This window comes from Diabrotica virgifera, chromosome 5, assembly GCF_917563875.1.
Source record: "Diabrotica virgifera virgifera chromosome 5, PGI_DIABVI_V3a".
In the NCBI taxonomy this organism is placed as follows: Eukaryota; Metazoa; Arthropoda; class Insecta; order Coleoptera; family Chrysomelidae; genus Diabrotica; species Diabrotica virgifera.
The window spans coordinates 157,719,306-157,731,557 of record NC_065447.1 but is presented as its reverse complement, the minus strand read 5'-3'; positions in this window follow the sequence as shown (position 1 = coordinate 157,731,557).

The window sequence follows — 12,252 nt, the reverse complement described above, 5'->3', positions numbered from 1 at the left end:
AATCACAGGCTCTTAATATTAAAAGAGGAGCACGGCAGGGATGCCTCTTGTCACCCCTGCTTTTCAACGTTTACTCCGAAAGAATTTTCAGAAAAGAACTTTCTGAAAAACAAGAAGGAATACTTGTGAACGGTGAAGTCATCAATAATTTGCGATATGCGGGCGATACAGTACTCCTAGCTTCTAGTCAAGAAGATCTGCAAACACTACTTGCTAGTGTCGTTGAGAGTTGTAGGGAGGCAGCGAGGCAGGTCTGTATACTCGTAATAAGTAAAACAACAGCATATAAAACCGTCTATATAATATGTAAGTAATACCAAACTTGAGCCAGTTGATAAAATCGTTTACCTTGGACAGCAGTTAAATTGTAACGGAGAAAGTCACGGCGAAATTAGATCTAGGATAGAGCAGGCTAGAGCCGCTTTTAGAAGGATGTCCAAGGTGTTATGTAACAGAGACCTAAAATTGGCATTGAGGATCTGCCTACTTCGCTGCTACGTGTTCTCGGTCTTACTTTATGGTGTCGAGTCCTGGACTGTGAATAAAATCGATCTAAATCGCCTTGAGGTTTTCGAAATGTGGTGCTATAGAAGAATTTTAAAAGTTTCCTGGGTGGAGAAGATTCGAAACTCCACAATACTAGAACGTCTAAGCAAGACTACTGAGATCATAAAAAGCATCAAGCAGAGAAAGCTGGAGTATTTCGGACATGTAATGAGAGGTCCCAAATATAGGTTGCTACAAAATATCATGCAAGGAAAAATAGCAGGCAAACGCAGTCCAGGACGAAGAAGAACCTCGTGGTTGAAGAACTTACGAGATTGCTGTGGTGTTCATACAAGCATGCTATTTAGGGTGGCAGTGAATAAAATTAAGATAGCAATGATGGTAACCAACGTTCTGAAAGGACATGGTACATGAAGAAGAAGATCGCAAATTCCATTTGAAGAAAGTTGCGATAAAATTTTGGAAATTTTTATGGTTTTAAGTTATTTTTCGGGTGTAACTACAATGATATATTCAAAAAATTATGTTGCCCCGCAGATTTAAAATGCGTTTATCTCGAAAACGGTTAGTGCGACAGATTCGTGCAAATATTATAAGAATTGTGCATTTAATGATAGAAGCATATAATTTAGACTACATATACTACACATATAAAAGTTCAAAATTAGATTTGAGACCATCTCAGATTTTACCTTTTACAAAAATGGCCGGCATTCAAAATGGCGACGATAAATATGTGACTAATACCACGATAACTTTTGAACGAAAAGTCCGACTTCAACCAAATTTGGTATATGTTTTTTTTGGTGTATAAGAGTTATTGAACCGGAAGAATCGGTTTACCAGAAATTGTATGTTTTCTGATTTTTTATGTAAAAATATGTTGTTGTTTTTTCAATTCTTTCACCCTGTATGTATTAATTTTTCAAAAAGGTGATACCGGCGTTGAAAAGAGCGTAAAAATATTTTTTAAGAAATATTTTGAACTTTTTAGTTATGTTAATTACCATTTAATAAATGCATAACTTATCTTCACATGTACGTATGTTCGGCAGATTCGTGCTAATATTATAAGAATTATTGTACATTTAATGATAGAAGAATAGTATTTGAACCACATATACTACACATACCAAAGTTCATATTTAGGTATGAGGCGGTCTCAGATTTTGTCTTTTACAAAAATGGCGGGCATTTAAAATGGCGACTATACATATGTGACTAATAGCCCGATAACTTTTGAAAGAAAAGTCCGATTTCAACCAAATTTGGTATATAATATGTTCTATTTTTGATGTATAAGATCAAGGGCAGAAACACGACCCGACACAGAGAGTACAAAAATATTGCTCGAAACAGCGGAGATGAAAACCCTTCGAAAAATCGATGGTAAGACTCTATGGGACAGAGCTAGAATTACAGATATACGACGGAGATGCAAGGTGGATAACATTAACAACTGGGTAAGAAACAGAAGAATAGAATGGAGTGGCCACATAAGCCGAATGACAACAAATAGGCTAGTCAGGACAGCGAGAGACGGTTCCCCAATAGGAAGACGATCAGTGGGAAGACCACGAAAACGATGGAACGACAACTTACTAGAGGCACATTGAAAAAACAGACAGAGTCATGTCTATACAAAAAGAAGAAGAGGAAGAAGAAGATCAAGGTCATGAACCGGAAGAATCGGTTTACCAGAAGTTGTGTTTTTCCTGATTTTTTATGTAAAAATATGTTGTTTATTTTTCAATTCTTTCACCCTGTATATATTAATTTTTCAAAAGGTAACAGCGGCGTTGAAAAGAGCGTAAACATATTTTTTAGGAAATATTTTGAACTCTATAGTTATTTTAATTACCAATTAATAAATGCATAACGTATCTTCACATGTACCTATGTGCGGCAGATTCGTGCAAATAATATAAGAATTATTGTGAATTTAATGGTAGAAGCATATAATGTGGACCACACACACTACACATACAAATATTCAAATTTAGATATGAGGCCATCTCAGATTTTGTCTTTTACAAAAATGGCGGGCATTCAAAATGAATCTGCTGCACATAGGTACATGTAAAGATACGTTATGCGTTTATTAAATGGTAATTAACATAAATTAAAAGTTCAAAATATTTCCTAAAAAATATTTTTACACTCTTTTCAATGGCGGTATTACATTTTTGAAAAATTAATATATACAGGGTGAAAGAATTGAAAAAAAAACAACATATTTTTGCATAAAAAAAAACAGTAAAAACACAACTTCTGGTAAACCGATTCTTCCGGTTCAAGACCTCGATCTTACTAATCAAAAAAAGAACCTTCATGCCAAATATGGCCTATTCTTTACCAAACACCCTGTATAATCCGTTTTAAATCTAGGACTTTATTCCGTTACATAATGACAAAAATGTTCACCTCAAGGGCGCAAGGTAATGTTAGGGTACGATTCCGACAACGACTGCAGACGGCAACTGCAGACGGCAGTTACGGTTGTTACCATAACATACGTATTTACTTTGCAGTATTAATTTGTATTCGCCGTGTGCAAGTCATAGATATAATAAGTAGATTAGGCTAGTTCCGAAAAATAGCGTAACGCGGAGCAGTTCGGGTCGGTGGTCTATCTATCTCTCTCTACCGGCGCTTAGCTTTCTTTCTCTAGCATATGATGGCCGCCGCCTCTGTGTTTGTGTCGTTCCATTACTCCCACCTCTTGGTAGATACGCTCACACTCGCACGACAGACAAAGATAGCTAGACCACCGTACTTGATATTGGCGTTACACCCCGATGCATTGAGTGGCATATAACTAGCCTGGTCTATTGTTAACATGTCTCTGGTGCAAGTACTTGGAAGGGATACGAGAAACGATCGTGTGCGAATAGGTGAAGAAATCTTGCAACTTTCTTAAATAATTCATAATGTCAATTTAAATTGTCAAATTGACGTATATTTCATACCTGCTGTCATTGAAGAAGAAAAATTATATGTTGCTCCACAATATTGATATGATATGCAATTATTATATAAAAGTAAATTTAATTAATTGTATTTTGCTTGTAGTACTGCATTCTACGAGTGATTAATTTTATTTACTATATACAATTGTTTACCTTTTAATAACATAACCTCGATCTTACTTTTTCTTCTTATAATTTTTTTTGGTCTATGGCCTTGACAATTATCCAGCAACCAGGACTAATATAATTGGCCAATATAATTAAAAGTGCTAAAAATGTTGCTGAGGTATGAAACTAGGTGTCGCTTTTCCGAACTTGCACGGTCCCGATAATTATTAGCATCTGACGTTCTGCCGGACAGCAATTTATTGCAGTTAGATGTCGGAATCAGTCTCATACAAATTAATAGTGCAAAATAGTGACGTCTGTCACGGCGACAACTGCAGTTGCCGTCTGCCTTCTGCAGTCGATGTCGGAATCGTATCTTTAAGATCGCAACTAATAAAAATTTAGTCAAATATAATAAATACCTACCTATACTATTTGGACGGATACCGTAATTTAACTAGTCTGTTTAGACCAGGGCGCATCTGTAAAAATATTAGTACATTTGGACGTTGAGAGGTGACTCAAATTTTTTTGCAGAAATTGCTTGAAAATAAATCAAATACTAATAATTGAGTTATCCTCCCTCTCAAAAAGGTCCGGAACATTGTTTAAATAATCAAAATGTCAAAAAATTGAGGAAAAATTCGATTTTTCTCTTCGTTTTTTGATTATAACTTTAAAAGTATTCATTTCCGAGAAAAGTTGTACTGACATAAAAGATGCGCAATTAAATTTTCTGTAATATGGAATTGGTTAAAAATTTAAAAAATAGTCACCCTTGTTGCCAAATAGCAATAATTGCGAAAAAACCATACAAAAACAAGTATTTGCATTTTACGTTTTTCAACCATTTATGCTACACTTAGAACCTTCATATTTTACCCAGAAAAACTTTATGATACAGTAAAACAATACTGTAAATATTAAGATTGGTTCAATAGATTTTGCAAAATAAATTTTGCAATCCAGCTTTCGTAAAAAAAATCATTTTTTCAAAATATTACAGGACTGAAAAAAAAAGCAGATAGCAAGTTGAAATTTTTTTTACCTATAGAAGTCTACTGTACCTTTCATTTGCAATTTTGCAAAATTAAAATCGATTAACACCACGGCGTCAGGAATTTTTTTAAATTAACATTAATTATTGGTGCTACGCGCAGAACAGAGGATAGTTTGCTCTGATTGGGCATTCCAATGACCTTTGATAATGATTGATACATTTTAATTTTTTATTAAATTTCGATATAAATAAATAAATTTGTTTATTGCAAAAGAAAAACACATACTCTATCTTTGAAATAACACTTTTATTAGCAAAAACTTTCTATGTTTATATTTTTTAACTTAAAAAATAAAAGTTTATTATTTTTAAACATACGCAATTGTTTAAACAATATTTCACAAACAATAATAAAATTAGCTTGATTTTTGTGGAATTAAAATATTAAAATGCAACAAAATATAGAGTAAGAAAATAATATATTAGATAAAGATTGGAAGAAATTTTGGTGGAAATCAACTTGTGTGAATCGAACACCGCTGTCCTGCGCGTAGCACCAAAAATTATTGTTTATTTAAAAAATTTCCTGACGCTGTGGTAATTAATCGATTTTAATTTTGCGAATTGCAATTGAAAGGTACAGTACACTTCTATAAGTAAACAAAATTTCAACTTGCTATCTGCTTTATTTTCAGTCCTGTAACATTTTGAAAAAATGAATTTTTTTGCGAAAGCTGGATTGCAAAATTTATTTTGCAAAATTTATTGAACCGATCCTAATGAAATTTACAGTCAAGTATATTCAAATGGAAAATAAGCCACAATTTTATCTAAAAATGATTTTATTAACGTTTCGACGCCCAAGTCGGGTGTCGTTGTCAAAATACAAAATAATACTAAATAAACAAAAATGTTGTTGCTTAGTAAAAAATTCTTCTAATAATTTATTTAATCTGACTCATTTATATCGGCAATTCAGACACGTATTATACATATTAAAATTGTGGCTTATTTCCCATTTGAATATACTTGATTATAAAAATGCCACAAGAAAATAGCTTCAGAACAACATTAAGAAATTTACAGTATTGTTTTACTGTATCATAAAGTTCTTCTGGGTGGAATATGAAGGCCCTAAGTGTAGCATAAATGGTTGAAAAACGTAAAATTCGAATACTGGTTTTTGTATGGTTTTTTCGCAATTATTGCTATTTTGCAACTAGGGTGACTATTTTTAAAATTTTTAACCATTTCTATATTATAGGAAATTTAATTACGCAAGTTTTATGTCTGTACAACTTTTCTCGGAAATGAATACTTTTAAAGTTATAATCAAAAAACCAAGAAAAAAATTGAATTATTTCTTAATTATTTGAAATTTTGATTATTTAAACAATGTTCCGGACCTTTTTGAGAGGGAGGATAACTCAAATATTATTATTTGATTTATTTTCAAACAATTTCTGCAAAAAAATTTGAGTCACCTCTCAACGTCCATCTCAAAACAGATGCGCCCTGGACTAGTTTCCGTTTATATTTTTAAAGTGTTTTCATTTAAGTACACAAATATATCAATATTGATTTTAAATCTATTTTGACCTGTGCGTATCTGCTTCATATTTTAGAAAGATACAAAATATATCGTGTTGGTGCTCTAACGACTCAGTATAGTTCTCTGTCCATATTATGTGGGTACCATGTACATCATCTAATTCTTGCTTTGCTTTCGAAAAAATACTTCAATATTTCCACATGGGTCTTGGAGTTTCTTGTGTTTGTGACTTCTTTTTTCTAAGCGAACCGCCTCTAGAAAAACATCTGGCGGTGAGATCTACTTCATCTTCGTGTAGTGTGTGTAGAATTCTAGCGCTGTGTGGTCTCACTGGAAGTTTTACGGGTTTGTAGTCATCGTAATGAACTTTCTTTTTCTGAAAATATATGTTATACACTGTTAACTTGTGTTACAAGATCTAGTGATATAGTAATGTAATCAGTAACGTACATTTGGTACCCCGAATCTTTACCCATGCGTCATCGCTTGGTCGAAAGTCAAAAAAAGAACATTGCACACTTATATATTTGCAATAATTTTTAAAATTCATGTAAATTATTAGTTTTTTAAATAAGTGGTTTCTTAAACCAGTGGTAACCTAAAAATGATAGAATAGACTAGAAAACATAGTTATATTAGGTAATGTGAAAAAAGTGAAATATTACGAATAGTACCTACTGAAGAAGTAAAAGAGGGATTTCCCTATTTATATTACGAATATAGTACTCAAAAGGTCTAGGTCTCTTTATTATAGTGGATGGTCAAATAAGTACTTAGCCTCTCCGCTCTATGGCGCAACTATCGCGAAAGAAATATACTATCGTGCAATACATTCTTGTCAAAATCTATGTCAAAATCTCAGCCAAATCGGACATCGGACTTGTAGTTCTGTTTTGACCACGTGTGAAAGTAGACGTGACGGATTTTAGAAAAATTAAAAAGAGCAATATCTGTCGGTGAATCGGGAAATCGTGCTTGAATGCTGTGTTTGGTGACTCTTCTTCTTCTATGAAGATCGATAAAAATTGGTGTAATGAGTTTCAACATCATCGCATGTCGGTTTTTTATAAGTCACGCCCAGGTGCCCCGCAAACGGCTACCACGGAGGATAATTTTTCACGATCTCGTATTGGTAGACCGCCGGCGGAAGGTTCACGAGATAGTTGAGACCAGTAGGCATCTCAAAAAGTCGCGTGACTCATATCCTGCATGAAATTTTGAGCATGAGAAAACTGTCGGCTCGATGGGTGCCCCGTTTTCTTACTCAGACCAGCAAGCGCAACCATGACACCACTTCAGAGCTGTGTCTGCGGCTATTTAAACTTAATCCGAAGGAGTTTCTACGTTGCTTCTTAGCCGTCGATGAAACATGGTTCCACTTGTCCAGAGATCAAGGAACAGTCGACAGTGTTCAGACGATTAGATCGTATAATGGACTCGGAAATTATACTGGATACGTACAAATTTACGAATTTTATTTTCTTAAATAAAAAAGAAGTAGACAAAAAGAATATACCAACAATAGCGGATGAGAAATTGTGAAACGCACGTCTTCAATCATACATAATACATTATGCAATACACAATCCGAACATTCCCATACACAAAACCACATAAATCACATATAAATAATGCAGAAACACACAAAAAAATCAGAATTTGATGTACCATAGGGTATAAAACAACCATCTTAAGATCTTTTCAGCCAAAGCATGGTTCTTGCCTACAACACCATGGTCAATGCATATCAACCTCAATTTTGACAACACATAACCTGCTCAACAGCTTAGCGGTTATACACTCTTTATACAAGAATTTTTCTTAATCATCCTTTTGAAAGCGATTTCGGGAGTTAAAATCGAAACGTCAAATATTTTTAGGTAAAAATTGTCATTACAAACAACTGGATAATCTCATATAAACACAAAATTAAAGTAAACTCCTTTTCTTCTTCTAGTTCCATGACCAATATCGGTAGTTGGATATCATATTGGCTACATATTCATCATCATCTTGGTGCTACAGCCCTTAGAGGGCCTCGACCTTCTCAAGCTTTCTACGCCATTCTGTTCTGTCCCTTGCTTGCATTTTCCAGTTGCCGACTCCGATCTTCTCGGCATCCTGTGTTACCCCGTCCATCCACCTCAGCTTTGGTCTACACCGTCTTCTCATTCCCACGGGTTGCGCTGTTAGAATCTTTTTTATCATGTTCGATTCAGGGGCCCGGGCTACATGCCCTGCCCACTGCAGGCGGTTTCGCTTAATTATCGCTACATATTCGCTATCATGATTTTATTGACATCAGCTCTAAATAATGGTGTAGTCAGTAGTCGATTTTTCGTACCATTGTCGTTGATGTTTCAGCCATCACGAGAAACTAGAAATTGAGCAAGTTTGGCAAACTACAAGAGAGGCGACAACTAGAGAAAATGATAAAATTATTCGACAAAAGAGACAAATGAAAGCAGGGAAGAATTGGTTTGATGAAGAATCCCTTAAAATAGCAGAGTAAAAGAAAATATTAAGACAATTGGCATTAATAAATAATAGTAATGCTGGTATGAACCAGAGTTACAAAGATCAAAGAAGAATAATGAGAATGGTATGTAGACGAAAGAAAAGAGTATACAACGAAAAAATAATACAGAAAAGATATCAGAAAAAAGAAATACAGTAGTTTTATCGTAAGTTAAAAAACTATGTAGGGGAAGAACTACAAAGAGGATGTATAGCCTTATCAAGAGGATATGAGAAGAGGAAAATATGCCCAAAGATTGGACCAAAGCTGTATTATGCCCCATATACAAAAAGGGAGATATATTGGCATGTGAAAATTACAGAGGTGTTGGATACTTTTTTCAAGGTATTAGCTAGGATGGTAAAATAGAAACTCAACAGATTTGCTGAAGATAAACTAGGTGAATATCAGGCTGATTTTAGAGTTAATAGATCATTGACCGATCAGATTTGTTCACTAAAAGAAATCCAGACTACCTGCTATGAACATAAGGTATACCTTCGTGCGTTACTCCTAGATTTTAAACAAGCGTGTGATATAATACGAAGGAATAAAATGTATGAAGCACTGAGTTCCTTGGGCATTCCCGCAAAACTGATTAGGTTAGTAAGAATGACTTTGAATATCACACGAAATCATATAGTTTGGAGAGGATTTTCCTCTGATGAATTTGAAGTGAACAGAGGTCTTAGGTAAGGAGATTCACGGTGCTTTTTAATTTAGTATTCGAAACAATAATCAGAGATAGTCGAGTTTGTTCATCAATGAGCATTCACAAACGAGCATCGATGTCTGGCCTGATGATCTTACTATTCTAACGAAAACAAGAAAATAATTAAGAAATGTTATGAAAAGTTTAGAAAACGAGACAAAATATTTTGATCTAGAAATAAACCAGAAAAAGTCATGGTACATGATACTCGGAAATACAGAGCCAAAAGAAGAGTGACAGTTTAATTTAATATCTATCTAATGAAGCAAGGTAATATAATTCCGAGATATTGGCCAATTTTACATATCTGGGGGTTCAGGAATAATGGAAGTTGCATGCCAGACTGGCAAAGGGAAATAAATAGAGGGGAAGCCTAAGACCACTGATGAAATCCAAATATGTATCGAGAAAACAAAGCTATGGATATAGACCAGGGCCCATCTGTAAAAATATTAGTACATTTGGACGTTGAAAGGTGACTCAAATTTTTTTGCAGAAATTTTTTGAAAATAACTCAAATAATAATATTTGAGTTATCCTCCCTCTCACAAAGTTCCGGAACATTGTTTAAATAATTAAAATGTAAAAAAATAAAGGAAAAATTCGATTTTTTTCTTCGTTTTTTGATTATAACTTTAAAAGTATTCATTTCCGAGAAAAGTTGAACTGACATAAAAGTTGCGTAATTAAATTTCCAACAATATAGAATTGGTTAACAATTAAAAAAATAGTAACCCTTGTTGCAAAACAGCAATAATTACGAAAAAACCATACAAAAACAAGTATTCGCATTTTACGTTTTTCAACCATTTGTGCTACTTGGGACCTTTATATTTCACCCAGTAAAACTTTATTATACACTAAAACAATAGCAAGATGCTGCTAGGCACCTACTACCATCTCGTCAGTTGCGGTGGGAGATGGATATGTCGAAAATTTTTACCTGGGCCAGAGAAAAGCAGCCTATGCAGTCTCTGATGAACCTCTAACAAGAGGTGAAATCGTCGATAAGAGTGCTGGCTGCACTCTCTGATCTGAGTAAAAATTAAGACAGTTTTGGTTTCGCACCGCAACTGAATGAATAAAAATGGTATACATTTTTATTTTTACTAAAACAATTCTGTAAATTTCATTAAGATCGGTTCAATACATTTTGCAAAATAAATTTTGCAATCCAGATTTCGCAAAAAAATTCATTTTTTCAAAATGTTACAGGACTAAAAATAAAGCAGATAGCAAGTTGAATTTTTTTTTGCGTATAGAAGTGTACTGTAACTTTCATTTGCAATTTGCAAAATTAAAGTCGATTAACCACCACGGCGTCAGGAGTTTTTTTAAGTAAACATTAATTATTGGTGCTACGCGCAGGACAGCGGATAGTTTGGTCTGATTGGGCATTCCAATGACCTTTGATAATGATTGATACATTTTAATTTTTATCATATTTCGATATAAATAAATAAATTTGTTTATTGCAAAATAAAAACACATACTCTATCTTTTGAAATAATACTTTTTTAGCAAAAACTTTCTTTGTTCATATATTTTAACTTAGAGAATAAAAGTTTATTATTTTTAAATATATGCAATTGTTTAAACAATATTTCACAAACAATAATAAAAATAGTTTGATTTTTGTGGAATTAAAATATTAAAATGCAACAAAATATAGAGTAAGAAAATAATATATTAGATAAAGATTGGAAGAAATTTTAGTGGAAATCAACTTGTGTGAATCGAACACCGCTGTCCTGCGCGTAGCACCAAAAATTAATGTTTATTTAAAAAATTTCCTGACGCCGTGGTAATTAATCGATTTTAATTTTGCAAATTGCAGATGGACAGGTACAGTACACTTCCATAAGCAAAAAAAATTCAACTTGCTATCTGCTTTATTTCCAGTCCTGCAACATTTTAAAAAGATGAATTTTTTTTGCGAATGCTGGATTGAAAAATTTATTTTGCAAAATCTATTAAACCGATCTTAATGAAATTTACAGTGTTGTTTTACTATATTACAAAGTTTTTCTGGGTAAAATATGAAGGCCCTAAGTGTAGTATAAATGGTTGAAAAACGTAAAATGCGAATACTTGATTTTGTATGGTTTTTTCGCAATTATTGCTATTTTGCAACAAGGGTGACTATTTTTTAAATTGTTAACCAATTCTATATTATCGGAAATTTAATTACGCAACTTTTATGTAAGTACAACTTTTCTCGGAAATGAATACTTTTAAAGTTATAATCAAAAAACGAAGAAAAAATCGAATTTTTCCTTCATTTTTTGACATTTTAAATATTTAAACAATGTTTTGGACCTTTTTGAGAGGGAGGATAACTCAAATATTATTGTTTGAGTTATTTTCAAACAATTTCTGCAAAAAAATGTCCATCTCAAAACAGATGCGCCCTGGACTAATATATTTATAAAATGGTAATAAGACCAACAGTGACGTATGGTAGCGAAGTATGGACAAAGAAAAAAGCAAATATGGAGAAATTGGAAAGAGGGGAAAGGAAAATGCTAAGTGCTATATATGGAGACAAAAACACGCCGGAAGGTTGGGTGCGACGAACAAACAGCGAGCTAGAGGAACTGTACAACGAACTTATAACTATCATATTATAGTCGCTACTAACGATTAACTATAGTCGCTTCATAAAGGCACAGAGACTGAGATGCATGGGACACGTGATGAGAATGGAATGGAATGGAGGATGCCAAAGATGGTCCTAAAACGGAGCAAAATCACGAAAAGAAGGAAAGAAAGACCCAGACAAAGATGGTTTGACATCGTACAGGAAGATCTGAGAAATGAGATAATTATTGGTTGGGAGGAAAGAGTAACAAACAAGGACGAATGAAGGAGAACAGTAAGTCAATT